Below are 14901 nucleotides of genomic sequence, written 5' to 3'. Positions count from 1 at the left end.
CTGTCTCTCAGTTTTGAATGTCATGGATTGTTCCAATAACGTGAAAGACTGACTTGCCGTGCTGCTGCCACTGGAGTGGGGGACATGGAGCAGGTTTGTCCCTGCCACCCACCCAGCTCCTCAACGGACAGTCAGCGATTCCTGCCTGGAAATAGTGTGTCTGACACTCAGAATAAGTGCTAGGTGGAGTATTACTTAGCTATTTTGGAAAACGGACGAAGTGCTTTAAAGGCCTTTGTTGTAAGGTGAAGGTTTTTTCTGCTAGAAGAGAATAAAGTAATCATTTCACTATTAATTTTTAATTGTATGTTGCTATGAGTTATTAACAACCTATACTGATTGTCCCAAGAGAAATGGTGATACTGTGCGAGCGATATCTGTTAGAAAGACTATTGGGCTGCAATGTAGAAGAAGCAACAGAAAAAAGCTGTTCTTTGAAGTTGCTGCACTCACCTGCTGCTGCCTATTCCTACAAGATATCACATTAAATACATATAAAATGCATGAGCTTAAGAAGATTCATGAAGAAGTGCCACAGTTCTCCCTGCTGTCAGGTGTTTTTCTTTGCTTTTGTTTCTTTGTTTTGAATGGCCACCCTTTGTAATGAAAAGTCACTTGTGAGCTCACTGAGCTCACCGGCACAGATGGAACCGGCGGCTCCATCTCGCTGCTGGGGAGAACCCGCCCGCCTGCAAACCGGTTGAGGTTCCTACGGGTCGGGGTGCCGGGATGCAGCATCAGCGCAAGTTTAAAACTCTGCACGACAAACAGGTTCACTACTCAAGTGCATCATTTGTGCAAAGTGACGTTTGTCTTTTTTTTTTAAACAATCTCTTTGCTTCCCATTCATCTACCTGCTGTTCGTATCTGAGGCAACCTCTGTGCTGGGGGATTAGAATTTACCGTGCACCCCCTTTCAGAGAGCATCCTGATTTAAAAATACTAGTGCACCACCCCCAAAAAAAATGTCGAGGTGAATTATTACACTTTGTTAACAGACCCAGCAGAGTTGGACCATAAGAAACACATGTGTGTGAATAATTCTTGCAAGGAAACCATTATCAAAAGTTGCTAAGATTCAGACCAGTGATACAGTCAGCTTACTAGTAGAGAAATGATTGTATCACCCACTTGTGTCCGCTCACAAATTCTTCATTTCATCTCAGAGAAGGCTAGCCATGAGGGGACAGGAAATCTTTAATCTCCCTTTCTCCATTTCTTTAAATATCTCATTCCTATCAACCAGCGCTGAACTTGAGCAACACAAAAACTTAATGATGTATCCTTCACTTAATAAAACAAACGGAAACAAAACACAGACATTTCTGTAGTGTGGGACAGTTTAATCACAACAAAATATTATATGCGAGCAAGTCCACAAAGCAGTTCTAAAAAAGGCAGCATGGCTGTAAATTCAGGAAGAAGAAATCAATTAGCTAAAAAAAAAAAAAGTAGAAAAACTTACCATTTAGTAGCACAGAATTCATGAGCAAATGTCTGAGCTGCACTTTGCCATTGAGTTCAGTGGCAGGAGGAGCGGTTAGCAGGAGCCTTCATCTGTCAACCCCAATATCTGAATATTGTCCACTGCAAAGAAAAATCATGGCATTATTTCTCCTGAATCTCTAATACTAATTGTATGTTTTTACGTAATTATATAACACTACTTGTATTATACATATTGGTATTATAGGATCATCATATAATAAATAATTCATATGATTATTAGTGAGAAATTCTATCAATTATCCATTATATAAATTATATATAAAACAAAGGTATAAATACATACATGATAATTTACATGATTACATAACACTATTCATTTAAAATAATTACCTTTTTGGACAGGTACTCAAGACTGCCATAATTTTTCAGACAGTGGAAAAATTCTATGGATAACTGAAAAGTTTGTACTTAATTCTCATGGTTTTCAGCTGAATTAGTTCCAAAATAGATAGATGCTTTTCATGGAAAATAATTTGACACAATAGATGCTTTTCATAGAAAAGAAATCAACACAATTAATTTTCATTAATTCATTAATTTTAAACAAACCAACAAAACAGAAAATTTCTACCTGATCACTTCCAAACTGCAGTTTTCGTCCTGGCACAAGCCCATGGTCATCAGTGGAAAATGTGCCCCCGCTCTCCTGCACATGCAGCGCTGCAGCCTGTCCAGGACCAGTTCAGGAACGCACTGAAACATTCACATTAAGTCCAGTAAGCGCTTTTCCAAATAGCGATTCTTTCCTGAACTGCGGCCAATATAGGTCAAGTAAAGGCAAAAACAAAAATGCAGACAATGAATCAACTTGCCCGTAATTCCCCAGCAGAGATTTAGCCTCTTCTACAGTAGCCAGTCCTAATTCTCAATTAACCGCTTGTAGTCTCATCTTTTTTGTGGTTCAGGGAAAGACACCCTCTCACCACCCTCTTTGAGGGCTTCCCAGTCCACAAAGCAATAGCAGTTTGCATAATGAAAAGTCACTTTGCTGCTTTGGTGAAAACATGAGCACGGTGTCTGAGCAAGATAAAGAAAGATGGCAGTGCTGAACTCCCAGGCAGCCCGTGTGCCCCAGCAGCTATTACATCCCAATCGGCCGCATTTTTCCTAACTAGACCCACTGTAGCCTTGATTGCTCTATGAATTACAGTCAAATGCCAACCCGCAATCTAACATGAATTGCAACTTTTCCTGAGCAAATATACTCTGTCGGGCATGGCAGTGAAAATCTGAGTTTTCAGCCACAGCAGTTACGCCTTACGTTCATCAAAGCAAACGGTCCTGTTTTGGTGAGCTTTGGTCCATCTATTCGTGCACCTTGGCAAGAAGTCCTGTCACCCGCTGCACAGGTCCTAAAGTCCTACCGAGATACAGGTTGAAGAAACCTAATTTTTTTCACACTAATTGCAGTAATGCTAATGCGTTCTTGGAAAAGGGCCAGGATAAGTGGAATGCAGTCTGACAGCAGATAAACATACATTATATATAAGAAAAACACTCTGTACCTTTAACTCCTAATTCATTACAAGTCAGCCATCAATCTTTAATTTCTACGTGTGTCACCCGCATGATCAATAAGCCGTGCTGTATCTTATCAGAGAAATTATTTCCAGGGCACACAGACACCAGCAGAGGTTTGGCTGGCGGGTCCCAAAACCTTCCTCTTGCAGGACTTTATACATGTATTTTCTTTTTGAAGGTGTTGGAAACAGCAGGTGCTTGGCACTTCTGAAAATCTGACCAGAGAGTGCCCACAATACGCTGGTGTTTCATGCAATTACTTCTTTATACTATCCCTATATTTTTAGTGTGCATCACAAACAGAGGAAATTTAATTCAGTCAGAGGGTGGGGGTGAGGGAAGGTGTTCACAACACTAATAGCATGTGAAAGTTGCCCAAGTTTCATTTTCACAATGCTGCATCTATCAGCTCCTCACAACAACACTGGACTCTGACAGGGGCTGCATGCCCATGCTCTACTCCTGTGTGATGGTAAGAAGTAATAATACTCATCTGTCCCGGGTTTCATTGCCAAGGAGGTTGAAAAGGCCTCCTAGTTGATCTTGTTTCACACAGTTCTTACTGATAAAAAGTCCCCTCTCATGCATATTAAGGCAAAAAAAATCAACCACAACATCCCACTTCCTATGTAGGCACATGGCAATCTTTTCCTTTGGATTATCCTGTTGCTCCACAGCTTTGGGGAATAATAAAAAAAAAGCTATTGAATTTGCAGTCACCTTTGGTAGGGAGGTTCTGTTCCCCTGCTTGTTTGAGATATTTCTTTCCATCTACTGCACCATCATGTTTCAGTTCCTGAGAGCTATAGATATTTATTCAGTGCCCTTCTATCTTGGCCATCGTAAATAGCTCTCTGATAACAAATCGCGCTCTCCGAACATCATTTGCTACCAGAAAGGATCTTCGAGAAGCACATGCACTGTGATATAGGATATCCCCTGCTTTGTTATGAATGCAATAAAGAGTTTTACAAAATCAGCTTCCTTCCATTTAGAGGATAAGTATCTATCATTGTAGTAGTTTCACCACTTCTTATTGCCTGTCTGTTTATGCTTCATTTTTAGAGAGTCACTGCTCCCTTGCTCTTCAAATGAATACTGCTACTTAAATATAGAGAACGATATGTGCTTATTGAAAGATTCAAGGATTTCAGCTGTCAATAGAGGCTTAATTATCTGCTGGTGGATGCTCAGATACTATAATGATGGCTGTTGTATAAAGCCAGCGTAGACAAGACCACTCACGGCTCATCATACACTCTGATCCAACAATTTAGAAAAAAAGAAATATGTAATGCATAATATTAACTTGCATCCTACTTCCCTATGTCATAACCCATCATGTAACGTTCTGTTATTTCATGTCATGTCATGCGTAACGTGATGCAATGCAGTGTCACACTTCAGAAAATATTACTAAGCGAGAACTGATTCTTGCTATTAGTTCGGAATATGAGTCTCTGATCCAAACATATTGTGGCTTCGGCTGATGGGAAGGGATCAAACCGAGAGCTACGTCAGGCAAATGCTTTTTCTTCTCCGGCTTGGCCAGCAGATGTCCATTTGTCAGTTTTAGGTTCAATTGGAATTTCTTTGTCACGAGCGCTTTCTCTTGTAAAAGAAATAGTAATTTTATGGCAAGCCAAGTACTGGGAAAAAAAAGCCCTTAGAAATACATAATAAATGTATATTAGCGAGACAGAAAATTGGAAAATGGCCACCTGCCAGCAGCCACATAAATTTTGGAGGCAATGCATTTTTCTGCCATTATGCGTTATCACAGGAATTGCAAATATTTATTAAAAGTATTAAAATGGTGAGAATGTTAAATGTTTCCTTCAGTAGTGGAAATTCACATTGCCACATAGAAGATAGGATATTCTGATACAATGTTTATTAAAATGACTTCATTTTATTAGGCTGTCATACACAATAAATGTGCAGGTACAGTTAACAAAAGATCTATTGTGGATACGGGAGATTTGTGAGTAACACTTCAAAAAAATAATCTCTTCTGAACTCTATTCATATAAAAAGCATACTACAAACTTTCATTAACTTCCTTAGAACCAATTATTTTCTGAGATTATTTTCTTTTTCTCCCATCTCACTATATTTTGTTAGTCAATTTGTTTGCTTACGTTTTAATGTTTAATGGGATTAGATGCAGTTTATATACTAGTAAGCTAAGTGTGTGCTCTACGTGCAGCAAGCAACAAAATATTACAATTATTTTGGGGTTCATTTACAGATCTAAACATGAATGGCCATAATATGTTGGGATCCTACTAACTTTTCATCCATGAATAAAACATTATTAAATATTGTAGGAGCTCCATAGCACTGACTGAGAAGAAAATCGCATTCCAGTTTTGTCCACATTTCCTCTGGGATTAATCACAGTGGTTTTGTTCTTAAGGTTCTTGTTTCAGTAAGACAGAGACACAGTGAACACCATGGACATCCCGTAGCCTCATGCGACAACATTTGTGGTTGACTTTGCTGGGTATAAAGCCCCTTCAGGAGCACCGATGGAGGGAGTTCTATGGGGAGACACCAACCCCTACGTGATTTGAGCAAACGAAGGGTTTACACCTGTGAAAAATCAGCTGAATAATCATCTTTTGGGACAGACTTAGAAAACAGCTGGATTAGAAGGGGTATCTGGGGATAAACTACATGATCATCTCATATGGTCACAAGATTTGTGATCAAATTGTTGTTGTTGGATGGCAAACACCACTACTTCTGTTCTCCACAGTCTCCTGATTCAGCAATGAAAGGCAGGCAGATCAATGGAAAGTGTCACCTAAGTAGCATTTAAAGGTCTTTTTTTTTTTTTTAAGAAATAAGCAGAGAAATTAGAAACCACTACTGTTTTGGGCTTTTTTTGTTGTTTTTTTTTTCTTATGCTAGGGTTCCTCAGTTTCTCATAGTCCATTAAGTAAGAAGTGCAACTGGAGTATATGTTGTAGACAGAGGGTGAAGAGATCAAAGAGACAACATCCCAGATTTATGAAGAGCCTTATGCAACAAAAAGCCTGACTCTGGAAGATGAAATTTCAGCAAAAAAGGATTTTTCTCTCTGCTCTTGTATGGTGCAGTTTTATTCCTTTCTGACAAACACAGAGCGGGTTGGGGAGTAACTTCCATGAAAAATAACGCTTTGTCTTGATCCAGACACTTTATACGAATTTGTGAGATATCAAAAGTGATACATGGGATTTGGCACAAAATGTTTATGTTGGAGAAAGACCTTGGCCACCTCACAGGCAGAGGCAAAACCTCTGCTGACTTAGGTGGGGCAGGCGTAACAGCCCCCGCTGCTGCAGCCACTCAACCAGATGTCAGGAACCAGAGCTGAGATCCGCTCTGCCCAAAGCACTCGAGTAATTCAGTCAGCGCAAAAAGTGCAGTCAGCACTTCAAGCACTGCAAAACCATTTGCTTGGCCAACCTTATTTAATCTGAAGCGTGTTTTATCTAGATTTAGTTTGTTGTTGTTCTTTAATTAAAGAAATTATGGGAGGTCATTCTCATTAGTTTAGAAGAGTCCTCACAGAAGGGGTTTGCACGCACTTAACCTCAGGGTAATCTAGCACAACTTCTGCATGTAAATAGGATTTAACTCTGGACACTTTGTGAATAATCCAGCTCTTCACTTGCGACATTCAAGGAATACTTGGAATACTGACTGGAATAAAAAGATCATGTTGATAAGCTGGGGTCTTACCATGAAATTCATCAAATGGACTGTGGTGGCAGCAAAGGGACACCACAGGATTTCTGCTAGGACAGTGCAGGCAATATTGCCCATCCCTATGTGACAATAGGAAGAGATACTGTACCCAAATCCCCTTGCTCACGGCTAGCTGGACAGAAGGCTAGCTGAGGGGCACAGAAATTGGGCAGAAAGAGTGGAAATTATGGTGTTTCCCTACCACCCAAAGAAGCCATGCCCTGGGGCTGGAGCACGGCACAGGTGCACAGCAGTGGAGAGGCCACAACTGCACGGAACAGAATTGCCGTGAAAAGAAGAGAGGAGTTAAAAAAAAAAGCAGCGGCATGAGAAGTGCCAACTCTGAATGACGCTGTCTTTAATTGGCACCACCAAGGGCTTTGTGTGGTCAGCACGCTTTTCGTGTTTATAACAGAATCCCCAAATTCAACTGATCTAAAGGGCATCTGACTGTTTTACATTAATCACAAGCTATACAGCAGAGGCTGAGAGCAATCGGGCAGATACCCTGGTGTAGCAGCGCTAAGGAGCTCTCATTATAATCATCCTGCAAATCAAAAGAAAAACCCTAAGGCTCCTAATAAAGGAGACCACTGGACTAAACAAATTGAACAAGTAGCTAGACATGCATGAGCTTAAAACTACTGGTGTCAATCAGGTTTTTCTGAGCCACTTCTTCTGCTCAGTGCTCCAAAGCACGCGCAGACAAAACGCCGGCACGGGCTCTGTGTATGACCACCTGCCCCAGTGACAGACAGACACCAGCACCCACACCTGGTGCCAGGAAACATGGACAGATGCAGCTTATAAAGCTTAGAAAGCTTATAAGATAAAGCTTATACCTTCCTTCAAGAAGTCATCATCACACTGCTATCAAAATTGATACAGCGATAAGTGAAATAGGGAGCATGCATGAGGACATCAGCACGCACAAGCAGGTGGCTATCTAGGCATGTTTTTCGGTCTTGGTAGGGTCAGATGTCTACTGCCCTTTGGTTTCAGTTCAGAAGATATAAAGGAGCCTTCAGACCTCATAAATCTGAGTGTCTCTCAGGAAAAAGGTGCAGTGCCCTGAAAGCCCATTGCACTTCTCACCTTCCTCCACCTGGTGATGGAAGTTATATTATATAAGTATACTTATATTCCCTACTGGAAGGAAAAAAAATTAGTAAAATGTTGGGTCATTGCTCTCTGAAAACAATGCAGTTGGCACTAACGAAAGATCTGCAGAAATGGGAGGGGAAAAATAAATTTAGAAAAAATATACTACATATTGTTGTTTTTAAGACAAATGATAGCTAGATTCCATTAGCTATCACCACTTCTCAAAAGCCACTGGGCAGAAACCAAGACTTCGAGGTACTCCCTCAAACCTCAAAAAGAATCTGTGCACAAGACCAAGTACCCGGGGAAGAAAAACAGAAATTATTAGGGTCAGTATTTAGAGCTGGAATAAGAAGAGATGGAAAAAGGAACGTTTCAGTAGGGAACAGATGGACCAGGGATGATGCACCTGAGGAGTTACGTGAAGGCATCAAAGGAGAGGTTTTACGGAAAGAAATTCACTTGAAGCCATTAGTGCATTTATCATTGTGGGAACTGATGGTTAAAACACTGCCAGCTTTTAAAGCACTGGGAAATTTTACCTACCGGTGTCGTCACAATTGTCACGCTGCTGATTGCTGCGAGGGCGCTGGTCTCTGTCCCCCTGTCACCATCCGAGTGGCTGCAGCTCTGTGTGGACATTGCAATGGCCATGCAACAAGCAGAACTGGGGCTCCCCTTACCGGCATCCCGGTGCCTTTCCAATCTGGAAGGTAATGTTTACAGAGATTATTATTTTTAAATGTAATTCTTACTTTTTTAGTTCATTCCTCTCTTTCCTGCTTTTTTTCCTGTTGCTTCTTTCTATTTTGTTTTACTCCACACTGTAATAAATCAACATATAAATGTGCTGGATTATTTCCACCTGGGATGTTGGAAGACAAATAGTACAAAAGATCAGTTTGGTCATTTACCATATTGGTTTAGCATGGTAATACTGTTGGGTTTTTTTCATTTCTCTCTTCAAAACTGTACACAAATGTCACAAGAACAGATCAAATACTCCCTACCTAAGACAGTGCACTGTGCAATGGAAACATCAAAAGCCATTTTTGAAGACCAGACTGCCCCTCGTTTACTTCTTCATAGGAAAAAAATCCACAGAATTCTGAATTAGCCCAAAATTTGAAACTGCAATTTTGCCAAGCAGAAAAACCAGATGTACCCTTAGCCACGTTAAATCACAAACACACACAGAGGCGGAGATGAGGAAAATGCACATTAAATATGAAAAAGCATTCCTTTCAGGCAGAAGATAAACAGCCCTACTACAAATTAGCTCTCGGCCCCGTCAGGTGTGAATCTCTCTTGTCAATACGTACCAAATTCCCTGAGATAGAACCACATGGTCATGAATTTTATTTCTCTCCTGCTTAATTCCTAGTACCACTCTCCCTTGTGGATTTACTCAGGGATGATTTACAGTGGGAAAGGTGACATTAAACACGTCATTGAGCATGCAAAGATGCTGCACTCAAAGCAGCATATGCTTGACTTTGTTAAAAGATGAATGCTGTCAACTCCGCAGTGCCCACCAAGATCTGGCCTCTTTTTTTCTTCCCAACAAACTTTGAGGAAGATGCAGACACGAGTCTTGACACCGAGAGAAATAAAAGTTAATGTATTCATGACATGATTTCACTTGCAGCCTGATTTAGCAATGTCTTGTCTAGTTTGGATCTGCTGTTGCTTTTCCTAATTTACTCGTTGCACAAAGAAAATAAATAAATAAGTGTACTATAGTCTTATTTATCCTTCTTCGGACATTTCTTTACCAGGCAGATGGTCAATTAAGAGCACTAAACAATGACACTGTTTTCTCTGTAAACATTTTTTTTCTAATAGCCTAACAAATGAGAATCTGTGCTGCCATACTGCTGAATACCATCTTGACTTTCTAATTACAAAGAACTGTGTCTTGATAGTAACAATTACAGCTGTAACAATGATGCTAGTACTTGAACAATATAGTTGGAGGCAAAGAGCTTATTGGAATATTCACAAATAAAGGCTTACATTTATGCCAGAGCTGGAGATGGGAGGTTAAACAGCTGGGGGTGGGGAGGTGTAGAAGAAAGGTTGAAAACATTGGTTTAGTAGCTACAGATGTGAATTTGAATCCAATTACATGAAAGGCAGGCAGGAGGGGGAAGCATGAAAAGATGCTGTTTCCTTCTGTTTGGCTAATCAATAGGTTAAAGGGTTAGTAAAATTAACATGTTAATAACATTCATTTTTACCGGTCATAGTATTTTCAGTGAATTATGTCTTGTGAGTAATACACATACTGTTATGCCTGCTTTCCCCCTTTTTTGTCTGAAATGGTCAGTATTTCAATTTCCCCATTGTGATGGAAATTGGCTTCTCAAGTCTCTAATTTACCCTACATTTCCTATTTAACTTCTTAAATCTGACCCTTCCAAGGTTGGAGTGGGTTTTTTCTTTCTTTTTTTTTTTTTTTTTTTAAAATGAGAAGTTTCCTCTACCCCAAAGAAAAGGGGTAATGTAATCCCTGAGCTCACACTCGTCCCCGCCACCGCTGTATGGTGGGTGCCATGTCACCGTCTACCTCCCGGAGGGAATGAGATCCCTGCAGGTGACCAACGCTCAGCTCCTTCCTCCTGCCCCAACATGGATTGTCCTTTGTCCCCCCCTCCGCACCCCTGGTGACACAGGGACCCTCCGCCCCTTGGCACTGCCCTGTCCCCATGGGCAGGATGGGCTTTCACCTCCTTTGCTCCTTCCCTCTCTCCCATTCCCATAGCGCTCCACCCGCTCTCCAAGCCATAATTTAGCCCGCACTTATTAATCAGCGCACATAATTTGTCTCTAATGCTGTCAATTTAAGATGGCAACCTGACTTTTTTTTTGGAGGGGGCAGGGTCAACAATTTAATGAATCTCGTCTGCATTTTAATTCAGACCTAATAATCTGCCTCTGGCAGTTTCCTTAGAGAAGTGCAACGTTTTCCAGGATTTTCTTTCATCAAATCCAGCACAATGGGATGTTTACCTTCCTGCCTTGGATATGTTCAGCACAGGGTAAGTCACACAGAGACCTACCTTAATCAAACTGGAACACGGACTAAATCTACTGATTTAGCCTTTGAAGGGTTTTCCCGGGGACGTGCACAGCACAAGGAAACACAGGGCTGCACGGTCCCTTTTCTGCACAGTTCTAGGCACAAAACTACAGTTTTCCATGACTCCCTGCCCTTCATGAAATAACCTTTTCTTCACTAATGTTTGGAGCATCTAAAGCACAGCTCCGAAAGCACTTTTCTTACTTACTCCTGCATTTTCTTTTTGTCCTTTCTACAGTAAAGGCCAGCAGGCAGGGGAAAAAAAAGTTACTAGAATGAAAGAGAGGTGCAGAAAATTCAGTCCTAGTGATTAAACAGCATAGATGAGTTTGTCTAATTGCTGTGGCAAGAGGCCGGAGCTCGATCGAGCAGCTCAGTGGACTTCCCTGGGTCAAAATAAATAGAATTCCCCAAACGAGAGCCTCTCGATCACCATGTCAGATGTAAACGGAATAGACTTTGTTATTAGGAGTGATGTGACTTTGCCCAGTCGAGTGCTGCGCTGACAGTAGCTCCTTTCTGGATTTCAGTCAGCCACTGTCACTCGCCTTGACAACACGGGAAGTTAATGTATTCACGGCGTTACTGCACACCCATCTGCAATTCGCAGCATATTGTATTGTTTACCCCTGCTCTTTTGTAGTAGTGCATGTAGTGATTTGCCTTCTAGCAGCAGAAAATTCCTTGACTTAAAATTTTACCCTCATTTTGTTTGCCCTTAATAGAAAAGCAACCCTTCCACAGCCCTGCCACCACCACAGCTACTGCACTCTGCAGCATCACAAATAGAAAAATGTCATATTTCACATCTTCATCAGAAGTGTCTTCAATTTTTTTTTTATGCATATCCTTCATCTTTCTCTGCCACATGTTATTTTTTTCCCCTTTAACAGCTGCTTAGCATATTTTATGTCTTCTGGACAGTTTCTAAGCAGCATTGGAAGGGGCATTCCTGCAATGTACCCGAGTACTGACAGTACAGCAGAAGGGTGTTAAGTCCTAAATCATCTCCTGGTGCTGGTGTTTCTGGGCCATCCACTCTTTTACAGACCTGCAGCAGCTCCAAGCCAGTGACTCTTTGAGGTTTTGGTGAGCAGGTGAATTATCTGTCATTTAACTGATTTACCACTCATATTCATTACTGTCCCCTGTTACAAAACTCTGCCAGATTGGGGTGTCTGTCTTTGCCACATATCTGCCATACCATTAATACTATGAAGTGTAGACTGTTTTCAAACCTAAGCTCCAAGTCTGGAAATTAGACAGAAGACCAAATTTCCATATCCTGAGGTACTCCAGGTAAAACATATCATTTCCTGATAGATAAATATGTTTCTGCAGAAACTTTAAAAACAAACAAAACATTCCTCTTAGTGCAGGCATCTCTCAAACACAGGGGTAAGGTCATTAGAAAGATGCAATGGGAAATTCAATGAAATTCTCTCATCTGAGTTACAGCTCTACGTTCAATAGGCTAATAGTAATCCCTTTGCTTTAGCTGGTATAGTGATATAATTCAAGCACGGTTACGTGAAGTGGGTTCTTCTTTTAAAAATAAGAGAGTCCATAGCATGACACTTAGCTCAAATTCCTCTGTCTGGCCTCAAATGTCCAGTTGTAGCTAAAAGCCTGAAAGTGACACAAACTGTACAACTGACACTTCAAAAGAAGAACTCACAAGTGCTCAGGTAGCACTGTGGAGAAGGGACTTGCAATTCAGAGGGATTTCCAGATGAAACAGACCATCAAGCCCTTGAAAAGAGATTTTCCCCCTTCCCCCCCCGCCCCCTTTTTTTTTCTTTAAAGCAAAGGGAAAATAATACTGGAAATTTAGAAAACATGAATTTTTAAAACCTAATAAGCTACACTAACAATCTACACAATTCCCTTCCCTTAAAATATTCATCTGGAAATACAAGATTTGTGATGAGGGCAGGCTGGGTAAACAGGTCTGTTTGTGCAGGGGTCCCAGTGGTACCCCTTAGGCCAGTGCTGCCCTCGGCCATCCTTGGCTTAGCCCTGCAGAGCTTCTCCAGCTCATCTCTACATGCTGGAAAACAACAGGCCATGAATTGCTGCAAACTACCATTTTATATCTGTGGGGACTGCTGGGCACAGAGAGAAGGAGCTGCACAAGCAGCCCGGAGGAGTGGAAATGGCAAGTTCCAAGCCCAAAGCACTTTCCACGGCCCTGCCAAACCCCCCCAGTTCTTCCCTAGAAGCATTCCTGGCAGGAATGAATCTCCCTGAGACCAACCGGCATCTGACACTTAAAAACTCTTGGGAAAAAAGGGCATTCACACGTTTTAATGAAACCTTCAAGAAAAGGGAAGAAAACCAACTCTTCAGTAGCTAGATAAATAGTTTTAGGCTCAATTTCCTTTCTTTTCCTTTCACGCCTCACTCTTGTCCCAGTATATGCAAACTGAACAAACACTTTTCTTCTTGCCTGCTTTATGCTTTAGTCCTTTTTTTCTATTGCATTTTTTTGCAATCTTTTTGACCCAGCCCATTTTTCTTGTCCCTGTGCCTCGCTTACCATATATTTCAGTTCCATATAACCAGACTTCAGACTTCTCCCTCTTGCTCTCACACGCAATGCTATTAAAATTAAATCCTTTTGTGTAATTATATTTCATTGTAAGTCTTCAAGCCACTCCTGAAATCCCAAGCCAGTCTTTGTAAAGTCTTAGTTCACCCGAAGGCAAATCCTTTTGCTCCTTCTTATCCCACCAGTATACAGTTCAGCTCCAAAGATCACCACATGAAGCTACAAACTATCCACAAAATGACCATACGAAAGAAAGATGCATGTTCATTTCCTCTAGCACAAAATACATACAATATGTACACTACCATGAGAAATTTAGGGCTGGCTACCTAAATAACAGGTAGGCAATGACACAAGGAAGCAATAAAACACAGGTGTCTTGGAGAAGGTACCTAATTCCCTGGTCTCCACTGCTACCAACGTATTTTTGGCCATCCTGAAGACATCAAATGCTCTCATGGACCTAAAAAGAACCCGTGTGATTGAGGAGAATCAGGCGTGGAGGAACCTGGTGAAGAAATCAGTGACAAACTGCCTCCTTGCACCAGAAATCCTGCTTTACATTTACCAAGGATGAAAAATGGTCAGACCTTCCTGAAAACACCACTGGCTCCCAAGTACCAACTAAATGATGCCTTCCACTTTTGAAGGAGAGGGAGGTGGCACCTGAACAACTAGGTATTTTATCACGTACTCTTCGTATGTGGGCAAAGTTGTCACAACTCACTGTACGCAGTAGCAAGGATGAAGTTTAGCTCCTACTGAGTAGATCTTCTAACTAGGAAGCAGGAGTGAAAACCAGCATTTCTCACTGGTCTTCCAAACTATCTCTAAGGCCCATTTATTTTCAGAAACAAGTCAATGTTGTGATCTTTAAGTTCTCAGCAGGCTGTAAAGTGGTGACAGAAGTCTCAGTTGATACATACATGACTAACAGATTCAAGGATATTCCTATGGGACAACAAAGATAACAGTGCCCAGGGCAAAACTGTCAAGAGAAAGAAGGAAGGTTGGAATGAACGTCAAGAAAAAAACCTCAATGCTGAACTCACCAAGTATTCATAAAGCACCACGGATTAATTACTTTTTTTCTCTGAAAAAAACCCACTTTTCTTGGAACAACCAAAGGTGACATCATCACCATTGGTCTTACCACTATTAATAATAATCACAGGTAAACACACAGAACAAGAGGAAGTTGTCAGGGGAGAAAACAAAGATAAGGCCATTGACTCATGTAATAAAAGCGGAGTAAACAGGAGAGGAAAAGTAGACAAGAAACACGGTACTTGGATGCTCCCCACCTTCCTATTTACAGTGCCCATGATGAAAGCATGAACAGTAAATACAAACCAAAGACGAAGATAACAGCTGTGATTAGTAACAGGATATAGGA

General features: G+C 41.1%; 1 long non-coding RNA gene across 3 annotated transcripts in view; it reads right to left on the bottom strand.

Annotated features, from left to right (window-relative positions):
• Positions 1-14901, bottom strand: part of LOC110362498 (uncharacterized) — a 358492-nt gene that overhangs the window by 15347 nt on the left and 328244 nt on the right. For all 3 annotated transcript variants that reach the window (XR_010471817.1, XR_010471818.1, XR_010471819.1), the window contains 3 exons: positions 8419-8578; positions 2081-2202; positions 1466-1587 (listed from right to left, as the gene is read on the bottom strand). This is a non-coding gene — a long non-coding RNA (uncharacterized LOC110362498). The remainder of the gene's footprint in view (positions 1-1465; positions 1588-2080; positions 2203-8418; positions 8579-14901) is intronic.

The sequence above is a fragment of the Columba livia genome, chromosome 3, assembly GCF_036013475.1.
Source record: "Columba livia isolate bColLiv1 breed racing homer chromosome 3, bColLiv1.pat.W.v2, whole genome shotgun sequence".
Taxonomy (NCBI): domain Eukaryota; kingdom Metazoa; phylum Chordata; class Aves; order Columbiformes; family Columbidae; genus Columba; species Columba livia.
This window is presented reverse-complemented; position numbering and strand designations above follow the sequence as displayed.